This window comes from Solanum pennellii, chromosome 1 (assembly GCF_001406875.1).
Source record: "Solanum pennellii chromosome 1, SPENNV200".
NCBI lineage: Eukaryota > Viridiplantae > Streptophyta > Magnoliopsida > Solanales > Solanaceae > Solanum > Solanum pennellii.
In genome coordinates, this window is record NC_028637.1 from 65,907,128 (window position 1) to 65,923,729 (window position 16,602).

A 16,602-nucleotide genomic window follows, 5' to 3' on the forward strand; every position below is an offset into this window, starting at 1 on the left:
AGAGAGAGAGAGAGAGAGAGACATAAAATCATGTCTCCTTCAGTAAGCTTCCTAAAAAGATTCTCCTAAAATCATGTCTCTCTCTCTCTCTCTCTCTCTATATATATATATATATATATAGAGAGAGAGAGAGAGAGAGACATAAAATCATGTCTCCTTCAGTAAGCTTCCTAAAAAGATTCTCCTAAAATTTATATTCTCAATTTAGAAATTTGAAAAAAAAATGGAACTATCACGTACGGTGAGTAACTTTTTAAATCATTTTCCAATTTCAAATTTGATTTTAAGAAAAACTTATATTCATTTTTCGAATAATTCTTGATAAGTTGATTACGATTATTAATTAAGGTTGTGGAAGACAATAAAAGAAAAATAACAAAAAAATCGTGTTTCAGATAATCTTTAAATTTATTGAATTATTTCCCTTTTAACTGATAAGATATCGGAAAATCAAATATAAGATAAGTCATTGAAAGAACTTTTTTACCTTAGTAGGGAGATTAGGAACCAAATCATGAAGAGTGTCAAACAAGGTTAGCATCTTCTTTCTCCTTTCTCTCTCCGTCCATTTGTGTATCTTGTGCTTAGATTCTCGTTTACCTCCGCCTCTATCAACACCAGACTTTGGTTCAGCAATGCCCTTACCATTTTTTTCTCGGTTTGGTGGACTTCTCTTTTTGGCAGCATAAATATTCACTTCAAGCACCTCATTACCTATTGTTAACGGCTGAGAAGCATACGACCTAGTCAGATCTAGAACCTTGTCACCCTCAAACTTCTCTCCACTCCCAACTTGATAGTCATTCAAGTCCAGGTATGACCAGACATCAGCATCATGGTCATTCCCACCACCTTCATTCATTTTTTTCTTTTTCAAGTGATTTGATAATATAACTATGTTACGCCTATTTATATAATTTTTTTCTTATAGGGGGCGAAGTGTAAAAAGGAGAAATGAGGGACTGAATATGAAAAGAATATAGAGAAGGATGGCAAAAACGAAAAAATATAATATAAGATAGAAAAAAGGATAATTCATTTGTATTGAATAAAAAACAATACATAATGATAAGCAAAATGTTGTTACTGGTTTCAAAACAAAAAACAGTACCGAAAGTATTTTTGTTACAGATTTTGTTCTCACTCAATTGGGTCCCAGTTCACCCTTATCACTACTAAAAATAATTAATTGAATTAATTACTTTAATTACAAATAATAAATTACAACCTTAATCAAGATTTCATTCTCATCTATACAAACAACCTAACTTTTAAATCGGTTAAAATAATAATAATCAAAATGACTATATATAAAAATAATTGCATAAGATTTTATTTTGAAAAAATGCAAGTTTGAATTCTTAAGTTATATGAATTAGTTGTGCCTGGGTTGTAGGCTTAAAATATAAGAGATCACATGATTATCGTTAATGAGATTTTGATAATAGTTTATTCACGTGATTGTTAATAATAATGAAATTTCATTAATAGCTGGCTTCATTGTATACATTAAATTTTATGCATATTTTTACTCATTTATTTAGTTAACCATACTGAATTAATAATTAAGCAAGTATATTTCCGTAAATAAAAGTTTTATCATGTCATATCCGTTTCATATAAAATAAAAATATCATCATTTTATTTCATCCTCTGGCCAAAATGTTAAAGTGCCTCTAAATACTAATCATTACTTTTTCTTTATTAGGAGCCAAAAAAAAGAATTAGTTAGGATATTAATTCCTTGTTAATCCTCAATTAGTTTGTAGCTGGCATTTTTTTTATAATTCATTAATAAATGGTATACTCGACAAACTTTTATTATTAATTGATAATTAAAAGTGTTTACTGCTATTTCTTTTAATTATGAAAATTAAGAGTATCACATGTAGGGTGGTATATTGATTAGTTTGGTTTAGTTTTGAGATTTATCAGTTTGACTTATTGTTAATTAAGATATTGGCCTATCGGTTATGGATTTTATCGCTTTCACCATTAAGATTTGATACAAAAAATTCATTGAAATCACTGAGATGCAGGGTGTCAAATCAAATCAACCATGCACATGATTTAACAAATTGCATTTTACTCAAAAGCAAAGACACTCATATTTTAGAATAACGGAGAATTTGAAACAATCAAATAATGAAAATATGAGACTAAACTCTAAGTCAACAACTTTAATGATATATTAAACGGTAAAAATTTAATTATTTAATTTACTATGGTGTTATCGATAATCCGTTAAAGAAACAACTTGATCCGCTAAGAAGCAATAACCCAATAATAATAAAATTGAAACCCTTACCAAAATCACTAAACCAATAACCATTATCGATAAACTAATAACTTAATTCAATTGGAAATCGATTTCAATTCGATTTTTACACAAATCTAATCAAATAGGTGGATTAAAATGAATGTGAGCACATTAAATTGAATTGAGTTAATAAATAGGCGAGTCAAGTTACTTGGATTGTGATGGACTAAAGTCCGAGTCATAGAAAAATCCACCAAATTCTTATTTAATTTTAAATTCTTTATTTGAGTATCTAATAAAACTTTTTTCTTATTTTATAACGATTCATAATAGGGAAAATTACAAGGATATTGTGTTTAAGGCTTTACTTTACAATATAAATGTCACGACTCATACAGTCGTGATTGACGCCCACGCGTCACCTCTGGTGGGAGAACCATTAATAGCAACTATTTAATACGAACCCAAGCATTTAAAGTTATGAAAGTTTAAATGACTAAGACTGAAGTTCTCATAAACTTCTATAAGATCTAATAACGAATTCCAAAATTAAATGCCTAGAACATGAAAGTCAATGTACCAAAACTATAACAATGAAGCGAAAGTCTAAAGGAAAATGGTTACAAACCAACTAAACATAAGAATATCTAATGAACTAGTCTAAGTCCAAATGTGGACATAAACGCTAGGAGAACTCATGGAAACCCGGAAGAATTGCTTACCCTTGAATTTGAACGACGGTTGTTGATATTCTAAACAAGGTCTGTCAATACCTATTTGAAGATGTCATGTACTCAACAAACAAAGCGCAAGTGTAGTATCACTATACAACCACAGTGTACTGGTCGGATCACGCAGGTATCCCACAAGTGCGACATACATAAGTCATTACAAAAATATAACCACATGCATATATTGAATATATACAATATCAACAACATTTAATAACAGAGTATTTCACAAGCCTCAATTATACATTTATGTCAAGTCAATGGTACTCTCATGGAATCCAAACCCAAGATATTAGCATAACAGAACGTGGTACTCGATGCAATGATTGTGTCAAAACGTGGCAACCGATCACATAATTATGTCGGAACGTGGTTATCGATCCAAGTTAGTGTATCGTAACGCAAGCCCTGATTCATTCGACAATCCACAATCACAATCACAAGTATATTCTCATAATTATATAATCAAGTCATGGTTTATGACATTCATCTAACTCATTAAAAACTAGTGTGATTAATAATGCAACATTTACATACATACATATATTTTACTGAAGTAAGAACGAACATATATCACACAATCATGGATCACTTACCCTAAAAGAAACTTGAATCCCCTAAAAAAAATTATTTTTCCCTTTCCGATTTTGCTTTACTTGTTCTTGGTCTACTAACAATTATAATAGTGCGAGGATCAATAAACAACACCTAATTATCCAGATTATAAAAAGTAATATCAATCATACGTCAAAACCTTGATCCCCATACCTAGGTTAGGGATTCCTCCACCATAATTTCCTTATCAAAACCCTCCCCCATCGATAATTTCCTATTAAATTACGTTCGACAAATCAAAAAATGGATTTGGGAAGTTAAAATCTTACCTTTAGTCTCAAGAATGGTGGAAAACTGACAAGAAAATCCCTAGGTTTGTTCCTTAGCAATTGCAGAATAAAATATTTTTGGTATTTATTTCCGTCTTTAAGTTGCGTCTGCCCTGCCATGGCGCATTCACCCCTCTATAGACGCCCCGCCCTTGCGGCAGAAATCTCGGCCAACGGCTTGCATGAAATCATTTAGATATTTTAATAATTCCTAGACCCCCATTTCACAACACACCTTCAACCAATAATACTCAGAAACTACCTATTCATGCTAAGATCAATTTTGGGTCTTCTATTCACCCGTATTCACTTTCGTAACTTGATACGTATTTCTTATCATCTTAGCTATATACCTATGTAATCAAATTCATAATCATATCACTCACTTGCTATCAGATTTACCTAGACTTTAATTACTCCAATTTCGTCCGAATCTTGACTAGATTGGAAAATTCCAAGTTACTATGAAGAAGTTTTTTGACCCAAAAAATTCTCCTGTTGGATTTTCTACAAAGATGGAACTCAGTCTTTACATTAGATAACAATTTACCTATCACTCATCACCAAGTGATCAACTTAGGGAAAATAGGGTAAGAAAGGAATTGAGTAGTACCTAAATGGACAAACATTTGGGGTACTTGTCTCACATGTCCTTATCGGTTTCCCAAGTAGCTTCCTCAACTAGACGATGCTTTTATTAAACTATCACGAATTGAATATCCTTGGCCTTCAAATTTTGGACATCACGATCAAGAATTGCAATTGATTCCTCCTCATATTGTAGGTCTTTGTCTAACACAATTCAGTCTCACTTAATGATATAATTATCGTCCCCATGATATCTCTTCAACATGGACACATGAAATTCCGGATGAACTCTCGATACATTAAGAGGTAAATCCTATCTATACGCTATCGAACCTATAAGAACCTCAAAAGGCCAATGTATCGCAGACTTAGCTTGATTTTCTTGTCAAACCTCATCTAGCTTGTCTTTCTTGTCAAACCTCATCACCCCTTTCATTGGTGATACCTTAAGAAGAACATACCAACCTGAAATGTCATGTCGCTCACCATATGATTTTCGTAATTCTTTAGTCTTTTCTAGGCTGCTAAAAGATTAGTTTGAATACCCTTCACCTTCTCTTGAGCGTGCTTCGTTAAATCGACCCCAAAGGTTTCACATCTCCAGCCTCGAACAATCCTATGGGTGATCTACATCTCCTCCCATATAATGACACAAACGATGCCATATCAATGCAGGAATGATAACTATTATTATAAGAGAAATCACACAAGGGTAAGAACTTATCGAAATAAACCTCTAGAGTCAATCACACATGCACTGAACATGTATTCTAACACTTGAATAGTCCTTTCCGATAGCCCGTTAATTTGTGGATGGAAAGTGGTACTAAAAGTGCGTTTTGTGTCCAATTCATCAAGTAATTTTATCCAAAACTTGGAAGTAAACTGCGTACAACGATCTGAGATGATAGAAAGGGGCACCCCATGAAACCTCACTATTTCTTTCATATAAACCTTAGTCAATTTTTTAGCATTATAAAATATTCTTACCGAAATAAAAAGAGCTGACTTAGTCAATCTATCAACCACTACTCAAATAGAATCTAACTTTCTCAAAGTCTTGAAAATAGTAACCACAAAATCCACGACTATTTTTTACCACTTCCATTTCAAAATTGGCATTCTTTGAAGAAAACATGCAGGCCTTTGATGTTCATAATTCACTTGTTGACAATGTTTACCCTTAGCCACAAACTCTTCTATATCCTTCTTTATACCCAGCTACCAATATATTCTCTTCAAATCTCGATACATCTTGATCACACCCGGATAAATGGAATATCGTGAAACATGGGATTCTACCAACAATTTCTGAATCAAGTCATAAACTCGAGGAACACATATCATTCCTTTAAAACTAAGCACAGCTTCTGCATCAAGAGTGATCTCTTGTTCCTTACCAATCATTGTTTTCTTCTTAAGTTCATTGAAATTTTCATTTTCAAATTTCTTGGCCTTGATGTCTAGCTACCATAAACGTGCCCCTTACTTCAATGCTACCTAACAACCTACCTTTTTCTGAGATGCCCAATTGCATGAATTTAGACTCCCAGGTACGAATTTCATTAGACAAAGTTCATATAGTTACGCTCTAGAGAGCTAAACGACTCATACTTATCACCCTTCGATTCAAAGCATTTGCCATTACACTAGCCTTGCCCAGATAGTGTTGAATGGTGACATCATAATCTTTAAGTAATTCCATCCACCATCGTTGTCTCAAATTCAGATCCTTTTGAGTGAACGCATGCTGCAAACAATGATGATCAGTAAACACCTCACACTTAACACCATAGAGATAATATTGCCAGATCTTAAGAGCGAACACTACCAATGTCAACTACGAATCGTGTGTTTGATAATTTCTCTCATGCACCTTCAATTGACTTGAGTCATAAGCTATAACATTCTTATCTTGCATCAACACAACACCAAACCTGAATGTGAAGCATCACAAAAAAAAAATCTTTACCTTCCACCAGTAGTGCTAGGATAGGTGTTGTGGTCAAGAGAGTCTTGAGCTTTTGAAAGCTATCCTCACATTTTTAGTCCATTCAAATGGTATCTCCTTTTTGGTAAAGTTTTTCAAGTGAGTGGCAATATAAGCAAAAGGACTTCACAAACCTACGATAATAGCTAGCAAGCCCCACTAAACTCCTAACTTCTGTCGCAGAGCTAGTCTGGACCCAATTCTTAACAACCTCAATATTTTAGGGATCTTCCATTACCTCTTCCTTTGAAACTACATGCCCAAATAATGCAACCGCAGTCAACCAAAATTCACAATTAGAAAATTTAGCATACAACCATTGTTTCCTAAGAACACCCAAAACAATATGAAGTTAGTCGGCATGCTCTTCCTCAGTTTTCGAATGGCCCAAAATATCATCAACAAGACGAATGAATCAAGAAATGGCTTGGACACCCCATTCATTGAAATCATAAAAGCGGTGGGTGCATCAGGCAATCCAAAAGACATAACTGGAAACTCATAGTGCTCATAGCGAATTCTAAACACCGTCTTTGGCATATTCTCCTGCGTAATTTTTAACTGATGGTAGGTAGAACTTAGATCAATCTTTGAGAACACTAATGAACCTTTTAATTGGTCAAAAAGATTATCTATTTGAGCAAAGGGTACTTGTTTTGAATAGTGACCCTATTCAATTGTTGGAAATCTATACGCATTCTCATACCAGACAAATGATTAGAAATCACTTCTCTAGATTGTAACACCAAAAGAATAGACTCAATAGATGAAGACTCAAACTCAACATCCCGAATATGATTTAAATAATCTAAACAACCCTGCCCCACCAATTTTCTAGCTCGAATGGAGAATATGATCTTAACTTTCTTAGGCTTGTACATCTCTTCGCACTCTAACTTTTTCCTTCTCGACAATTCTAGAGCTAAGACTTAGTATTACAATTAAGTACAACATATAGGGGGACAACCAAGTCATGCCTAAGATTATTTCAAATTCAATTATATCAAATAACCAAAGCATCCCAAGTCTGAAAATCCATAAGTAAAATAGGACAAGCACGATAGACATGGGTAAATATGACAAACTTTCCAACTAGGGTAGAAACATGGATGGGGGCATTAAGTATACCGCAGACCATAGCAAACTATGAGGTAAATCTCATGAATACATAAGAATAAGTAGAACCTGGATAAATTAATACATTAGTTATCCAGTCACAGACAAGAATAGTACTTCTGATCACTGCATCAGATGCCTCTGATTCATTTTTGCCTCGAAAGGCGTAATATTGAGCCCTATCATCGTGACGGGCTACTTCTTTGCCTCATTGCACTATACCTCTACCTGCATTACCATTTCCCCTACCTCCATGGCATCGCTAATTTCCTACTCACCCACCTTGTGGACGTCCTCTACCATTAGTACCATTTCCCGCAGGTACCACTTCTCTAGATAGCTTCCGCGCAAAATTTAACACATGCGGGTGGGGATAATATCTCCTCATATGTACAGGTTCTCCACAATTGTAGCAAAGTACGATCAAAAGATGATCTGCCACCCGTCGAAGACGCCACTCCCTGGGTATCTGGAATTAAATTATGAGGTGGACTTCCTAAGTAATTACCTGTAGAGGCGGGCATAGCGAACTAATGATCCTCTCATGGAATTCAAAGCCAAAACATTAGCATATCGAAACGTGGTACCTGATTCAATGATTATGACAGCATGTGGAAACCGATCTAAGTGAGTGCGTAGGAACGCAACACCCGATCCATTCAACAATCCACAATCACAATTACAATCACGAGTGATTATCATAGTCATAAAAACAAGGACATTCATAATTCATCTATCTCATTTACAACTACTGTGAACAATAATGAATTCACATACATACACATATAACAATGAAGCAAGAACGAACATATATCACACAATCATGAAATCACAACAATCACATACCTCGAAACAAACTTGAATCCCTTATGAAACTTGATTGTTCCCTTCCTGAATTCGTTCCGTTTGTTCTTGGTCTACAAACAATCATAATAGTGCGAGGATCAATAAACAACACCTAATTACCAGGATTATAAATATAATATCAATCTTGTGTCTGACCTTTTATCCCCATAACCAGATTAGAACTTTCTCCACTATAATTTCCAGATCAAAATCCTCCCTCATCGATAATTACCTATTACGTTATGTTCTACAGACCAAAAATTTGATTTGGAAAGTTAAAATATTATCCTTAGCCTCAAGAATGGTGGTAAACTATCAAGAAAATCCCTGTATTCGTTCCTTAGCTCTCACGTTCAGAAATTGCAGAATAAAATATTTTGGGGTTTATTTTCGACTTTAAGTCACATCTGCCTTGCCATGGCGACGCTCACCTGCTACAATGGCCCCGCCCTGGCGGCAGAAATCCCTCCTCAACTACTTGCACAGAAACAATAAGCTATTTTAATAATTCCTTGACCCTCATTATACAATACACCTTCAACCAACGTCACTCAAAAACTACATGTTCACGCTAAGATCCATTTTGAGAGTTCTACTCACCGAATTCAATTTTGTAAAGTCATTTGTGTTCCTTAATGTCTTAGTTATCTACTCATGTGATCAAATTCAAAATTAGATCACCCAATTGTTACCAGGTTTTCCTAGACTTTAATGACTCTAATTTCATCCAAATCTGGACTATGTTGGAAAATTTCAAGTTACTATGAAAAAGTTTTCTAACCCAAATTTTTTCTCTGTTGGATTTTCTATAATAACGGAACTCATTTGTCACAATAAAATTTACTCTTTTTTATTTACAAAACTATGTTTTTAATTACAAATATGATAATTTAAATTAGTACACCTTTTTTTATTTGGGTTAGTGTGCTTAATTTTTGGGACTCATATCAAGTTCTTTTTTCTCCTCTCTCCATTATTTATCTCAATCACAAAAATATTGTCGCATATGTTTCTCTCTATCTTATTAGTTCCTCATTTCTTCCATTGTTAATATCTAGGTAAAATATTCATTCTTGATACTATTTTATTCTTTTTTATTCTTATTTTTTAAAATAAAAATCACCTCTAATTCGAGAACAGAAATTAATTTTGTTCTTGTTTTTTATCCATGAATTTTAGTCATATAAAAAGTATTAGGTGAAGGCTTCAACACATTATTAATAGCTCCATCGTATGTTCTAAATTATGTTTTGAGTTGAATGCATTCAGTATATTTCCTCAAAGTGAATATGAAAGAACAATTCATGGTATCAATTGTGAGATTTCTTTCTGTGTTACAACTAATTCTCCAAAAGAAAGATAATGAGAAAGTTGTTAGTGCAAATTCTCTCATTATTACCTTCAAATCGACAAAAAAAAAAACAAGGTAAGGAGAAAAAATTACAATTGTTAATTCAAAGAAATCCGCATGATCATGGTGAATATGATTGTATCATGTAGTCCATAAATTGTTGAAATAATTTTTAAACACAAAAAAAATTAGTTTATACACTTTGGTGATCGATTTGGTACAATTGTTGATGATATGGTATTTTAACTGATGATATATATTGGAATATACTTTGATGGCTGATCTAGTACAATAACTGATGATTTTTTGGTTTTTAACTATGATATATTTTAGTTTATATATTTTGATGGATGATATAGTTAAAATATTGGTAATATTTTGATTTAAATTTGATGGATGGCGTGACTAATTTTTGGTGATATGTTGATAAAGAATTATAAAAGAAATTGATCTATAATTGATGGTAAGGTTGATTTTAGTTATATGTTCGAACTCTACCATGCATAACACTATAATTTAATCAAGTATGTGCCAACTTTTTAGTATCATCAAGTTAATTTACATGATGTATATTGTGGTATAACATTTGTGTCAAATTCAAATTTTAATAACTATAAAATTAAAAATAATTGGTTAATTTGTTGGTTTAAAAATAATTGCAATTTGATGATATGAAGTTGCAATATGTCATAGTGTATGTATTTTGATGTATGAAATGAATAATTTTTTGATGAGATATTGATTTATACCTATAAAAGATATTGAGTTATAATTGATAGTAAAATTAATTTTAGTTATATGTTACAATCTTATAATCTATCACACCATAATCTAAACGATCAAGTATGTTCGATCTTTTGAGTATCATCAAATAAATTTTCATTATGTACAATAAAAGTTCAATTAATCTAAATCAATTTTATCTTAATTAATGAATTATACCAAATCATAACCAAATGAATTTGAAAAAATAAATTCAAACTTTGATGTTAAAGTTACCTTTTGTTATATGTTTCAACCTAGATTAGTGTAAAAATGATTTAAATAAAAGAATGAAGGGACATAAAAAAAAAACAAATAAAATTTTAGGAAAATAAAATGCTATAAAAAAATGGTTTAAACAAGGTAACGAAGAAAAGAAACGAGTGAAGAGAGAGAAATTAGAAAAGGAGGGAGAAATTTTTTAGAAAAAAAAAGTTCAGAGAGAAAAAGAGAATCTTCTTTTTCAATATTTTAGGAAAAAGATTAGAAAAGAATAAAAAAAATAGGTAGTTGTTATGAAACTATATAAACAAGAAGAAGAATAAAGTAGGAGAAGAGATCAGACTTATTATTCAGCTTGAATTATATTCAGGATTCATGGATCTGAATTTCAATGAAGGATAACCCCTTTATTTATAGTGAAAACCTAACTTGGTCCCAAGTAGGATTTCTAAGCATATCCTAAAAGTACTCCACATAATTATACATTCACTAATACAAATATGTTTATAACACTCTCCCTTGAATGTCGGTAGATCATGTGCGTCGTTAAAACATTACTAGATAAAACCCAGTGGAAAAAAATCTAATGAATAAAGAAGAGTACACATATCTAATAATACGCATTAATTATGAATGCCTCATTAAAACCCTTAAAAGGAAAACCCAATGGGATAAAACCTTGTGAAGGAAAAAGAGTACATCACGTCTTAACTCCCCTAATGAGAACATCAATCCAAAGCCTTGGATCTTCGTTTTTCAAGCTTGTGCACCATCTTTTTGAAAGTTGTAATTGGTAGAGACTTGGTGAATAAATCAAGTATAGTATTACATGAACAAACTTGTTGCATATTGATATCACCATTCAAGGAAGCTCAAGAGTGTAGAAAAACGTTGACGAAATATTCTTCCTTCTACCTTTTTTTATGAATATTCCCTTCAGGATCAAATATTTCTGCGAGTCCCTTACTTCAACTTCTTTCAAGAAATAATCTATGTATTGCCTTTTGAAAATTCTTCGAAGCGTTTTAATTCTACTTATTAACTTGCATAATAATACTTGTGTATGCTCTATGCATTCTGAATCTATTTAATCCTTATGAGGATGATAAAAAAGCTTTCAAAAACCTTGTATATGCTTTAGATTTTGAACCCAACGATATTTTCATATCAATTTTGTCAAGTGGGAACATTTAATATTAAATGCATACCATTTTCTAGTGTCTCGATTGCAAGTCAAATAAGTTTTACGCTTATCAATATGCATCATTTCACTTTTCACTTGATAATTATTTCACACCAACATACATTTATAGTCATAGAATTTATATCATTATAATTATTTTACAATATTGTGCGCTATTGTATCAAAGATACTCATTATTTTTGGGTATCTACCCTCTCATGAGGTTTCATTAAGTGTTATGTCGTAGGCTCTCCAAGAGCACATCGTCTCTTTATTATGATCATTTTGATTCTTTGATCCTCCCTCTTTTTCAAGGATCATTTTATTTAGAATTGATTAGTCTATCATGTTTCATGCATGTCTTAGGATCTATTCTTAAGAGAATTGATTAGCCTATCATGCTTCATGCATGTCATAGGCTCTATCCTTAAGAGACATTCAATGGGAGTATTTATAATTCTTGTGTTGCTTCTAACATCCCCCTTATGTTAGATAAACTAACATGTATCCAAATCTTTTGGAGAATTTATCTTTGTGAATCATTGTATATTCATTGATTATGTACTACATATCAAAATAATTAGACGAAAAATATTTAGTCCCTGACCATGATCAATTGAAAGAAAATTTGGTCATAATTTATTGGTCTTATGTGTAGAACTACTTTTGTATGTGGTATCATATTTAAAATCAACACATGAAGCTTTATTTTCATAGGCAATGATTTCTCTTTCTATCATAGACGTTTAATGTCACATCATCTTAAATAATTGTCAATATTATCAAGATAAATTATCTTGATTACATATTCTGAAAGTTGTACTCTTATCTTGCACAAACAATTATGTGAATGTCAAACTGCAAGTTGACAATAAACACACATGTGATTATCTTATAGATGCATCGCTTTATCATATCACATGATAGGTGAACGAGCCCATATTCACCTTTTATACTTTTCAAAATGTAGGGATTTAATCTCAACTTTAGTTGATCCAATCAACTTATAACTAGAACAAGCAACATAAAGAATTCTTAAATGATCTTCTAGTTCTTCAATGTATGTCTATTACTCAGTATGCACATCTTTGATATGACCAAATTATTCATGCCAACTTATAAAATTATTAGTAGTTGTAAGCTCTAAGTTTACTATGACATATGCCTTTTGTTTTAGTAAATTTCTAATTTATTATTATATGAGATAATTTTAATTTATTACTCCGAGAGTAATTTTTAGATTTAATTCTTCTTAATTATTCTACCCTTTCTAGAGGCGAGTCGTGATTTCATCACTGAACGGACTAATGTGATTATCAGAAAACTGTACACGTAATCATATCATTTGTGTCGATATTTTTGCAAACATCAAATTGCGAGATAACAATAGGAACACATGAAACGATGATAAAGAAACATCTTTTAGGACCATTAAGTATCTAAGCAATTCACTAGGTGGATGAATAGGTCCGCAATATCTGTATATGTTCCTAGAACGCAAGGAATTCAATCTCAACTTTCGTTTATGATGGTCTCAAAATTAGTTTGTCTTGCTAACAAGCCGTAAAAGAAAATTCACCATTTAAAAGAATTTTTTTGTTGTTCATTGGATGTCCATTTTAACTTTTAATAATTCGTCTAAACATTACAGATTAATGATGTCCCAGACAATCATGTCAAATTAACAAAGTATTGAAATTAGTAAACTTATTTACTATAGAATGTGTCTTAATTGCTCTAATTCTTGTCCAATACAAGTCTGAAGATAAAGCATGAAATTTTTTTATAATACATGTCTTCTATGAGACATTCTTGGTGATACTAAATTATTGACAAAAGGTCGCAATCTTACCCACGCCTAGCATGGTGGCTTACACCTCATTCCCTTTAGAGAATGGATATATATTTTTAGCATTTATCAAAATCTTCATTCTTCATGAATGGAACACAAAAATGTGAGCACATCAAATTATGATAGCTTTAGTACCTTATTTCATATTTATGTGCATTATTGAATCACTTGTCTTCCTTCATACATATTATGCACTACTACCATATTAAAGTAATGGATCAAATACAGTAATTTCATGACTTCTCATCAAAATCACATTAGTTTTTCTTTAATCATTATTATACATCAATATGGTGAATTAAAACTCAAATTCAATGTCTTATTCATATAAAAGTGTCTTAGGCCATAAATCGATGGAACTTGAACCTAATATCTTCTCATCATGGTGCACGGGGACTTTACCCCAGTATCTTACACTCTTAGTGCGATTGGACATAAATCCATCATCTTATTCTTTTGGTGTAATAAAACATATTCATCGTCTTAGCCACTTTTGAGGATCATAAATCATACATTATAAATTACACACAAAATGAGATTACTGATTTATTATAATCAACATTAGTAGTTAATAGATATAGCTTAATAGATCTCATACCTCTTATAACGGTTAAAAATATACCTTTCACTGAATCGCTCTCATTTAATTATAAAAATAAATTATGGAATTCTCTTCTCAATCTGTTAAATAAAATGTATAATAAGTCGACAAGTCTCTTTAAATACTTACTCGAAATGGTAACTCCAGATCTTTTAAATAAATAACTATAATAACAAAGTAAAGATAATTCATATCTTACAGATATGAGAACCTTATTTCATAACTTTACAAGATCTTTCTACACTCTTCCTGTCTTCTGTCGTATTTCATTAAGAACAGAAAAATTGTATTGATAACGTGTTATGAAACTATATAAACAAGAAGAAGAATAAAGTAGGAAGAAGAAAAAAGACTTTTTATTCATCTTTAAGTATATTCAGGATTCATTGATCTGATTTACAATGAAGGAAAACCCTAAATTTATAGGGAAAACCAAACTTGTTTCCCGAATAGGATTCCTAACCATATTCTAAAAAGACTTCACATAATTAGACATTCACTGTAGTATAAATATGCTTATAACAGAAGTAAAAATATTGAAAGGGGATATTATAGGAAGAACCATAAAAAAGGAGAGATTTTTACAGACAAAAAATGTGTCCCTTTATTATATTTTTCGTTTTTTTTTTTGTTTGTTTGTAAAGATTGTATTGTTATGTAGTTGTAAAGCCAAACACGGTTATATAGAAGTATTTTGTATTTAAACGGTATAACTAAATATTTTTCTCTGAATAAATTTAGTGTCAAAATAAATTTTATTATTGCAAAAAATCATCTATTCTCAAATGTGTTCAATATTTGGTAATCTAAAAAGTGCATCAAACTTTTATAGTTGAAATTATAAAATCAGATGTATACAATATTATAATAGAAAAAAACACTTGATTATACAGATTTGAGAATAGATAATTTTTCGCAATAATAGAATGTATTTTGACACTAATTCATTCATGCAAAATTTTTATGTATCAGTTGATGTGAAGAAAAATATTGCAAGAATATAATGATAAATTCCACTAAAAGGCAAAAAGGAAAATAATATATTTATTGAAAAATAAGATAATAATTCGCTAGTGTTAACGTATTATATCTTCTAACAGATAAAATCATATAAACTATATAATAGGTTCAACTTTAAAATAGTTAATAAATTATTTATGATACATTAATCAACCAATTGTGTATTGAGTGCGTATGTGTATTAATTATACTTAATAATAAGGATAAAAATAAAAGAGTAATAAATTATCTTTTAAATTTTTTAAATTTAAAAAAGTAAAAGAAGACCTCTATTATTTTTAGTATAATAAACAAAGTAAGAATAACGAAGGAAAGTAGTATAAGGGAACAGTTTCACAAGTGCCTCTATTTTGAATGGTAATCAATTTTCGCTGCTCAAAATAATTGATTTTTAACTTATACCTTGAAGAGCTTTCAAGTACACAAAATAGCCGAGAATGTCCTTAACAATAGAATTTTTTCTTTCAAGGCATAGTGTTAGGATCGAATTCACGCACACACACTAGATGAATGAAGAACATAAGAACTTTCAAGAGAAAGAGATGAGAGATCTAGAGAGAAAAAGAGAAAACCCAATATTTCGTGATAACACCGGTGAGTAAACTTCCACGGCGGTGAGGTATATTTATATTAATTTATCAGAGTATTTTTGGTTACAGATAATAAATAGAGAATAAATAGGAAAGCCTCAAATAGTGAATAAATAGGAAAGCCTAAAATAGAGAATAAATAGGAAAACCTAAAATTAATCAGGCTCCACTACCTAACAATTCTCCCACTTGGAGACTGACTCAGTCATCCAAAAAATACATTCTCAAAAAAAAATCTCTTCATCATCAACATCTTTACCGCACCGCAACATCTATAGCAACAACTACAGAAGACCAACCGAGGTTTTACATAACCTCAGTTTCCCAACATCAACACATTTCGTCAACATGTCTGCCGGGTTCTTTGCACCCTCTATCTTCTCCAAGCACATATCACCATCCTCCACTGCCCTGCGAGTGAAATGGTATCGCCTTCTGATGTGCTTTGTCTTCGAATGATAGACTGGATTTTTCACCAACTGTATGGCACTCTGGCTATCTGAGTAAAGAATCTTCTCGCTCTGCTTCTTGCCCAATTCCTCAAGATAATCTGCCAGCCATATCATCTCTTTCCCAGCTTCAGCTATTGCCACATACTCAGCTTCA

The 16,602-nt window shown here is 31.6% G+C and overlaps 1 pseudogene; it reads right to left on the bottom strand.

Moving 5' to 3' along the window:
• LOC107022201 overlaps positions 1 to 8,271 on the bottom strand; it is a 10,785-nt pseudogene extending 2,514 nt beyond the window's left edge.
• Positions 8,272 to 16,602: the final 8,331 nt, after the last annotated feature.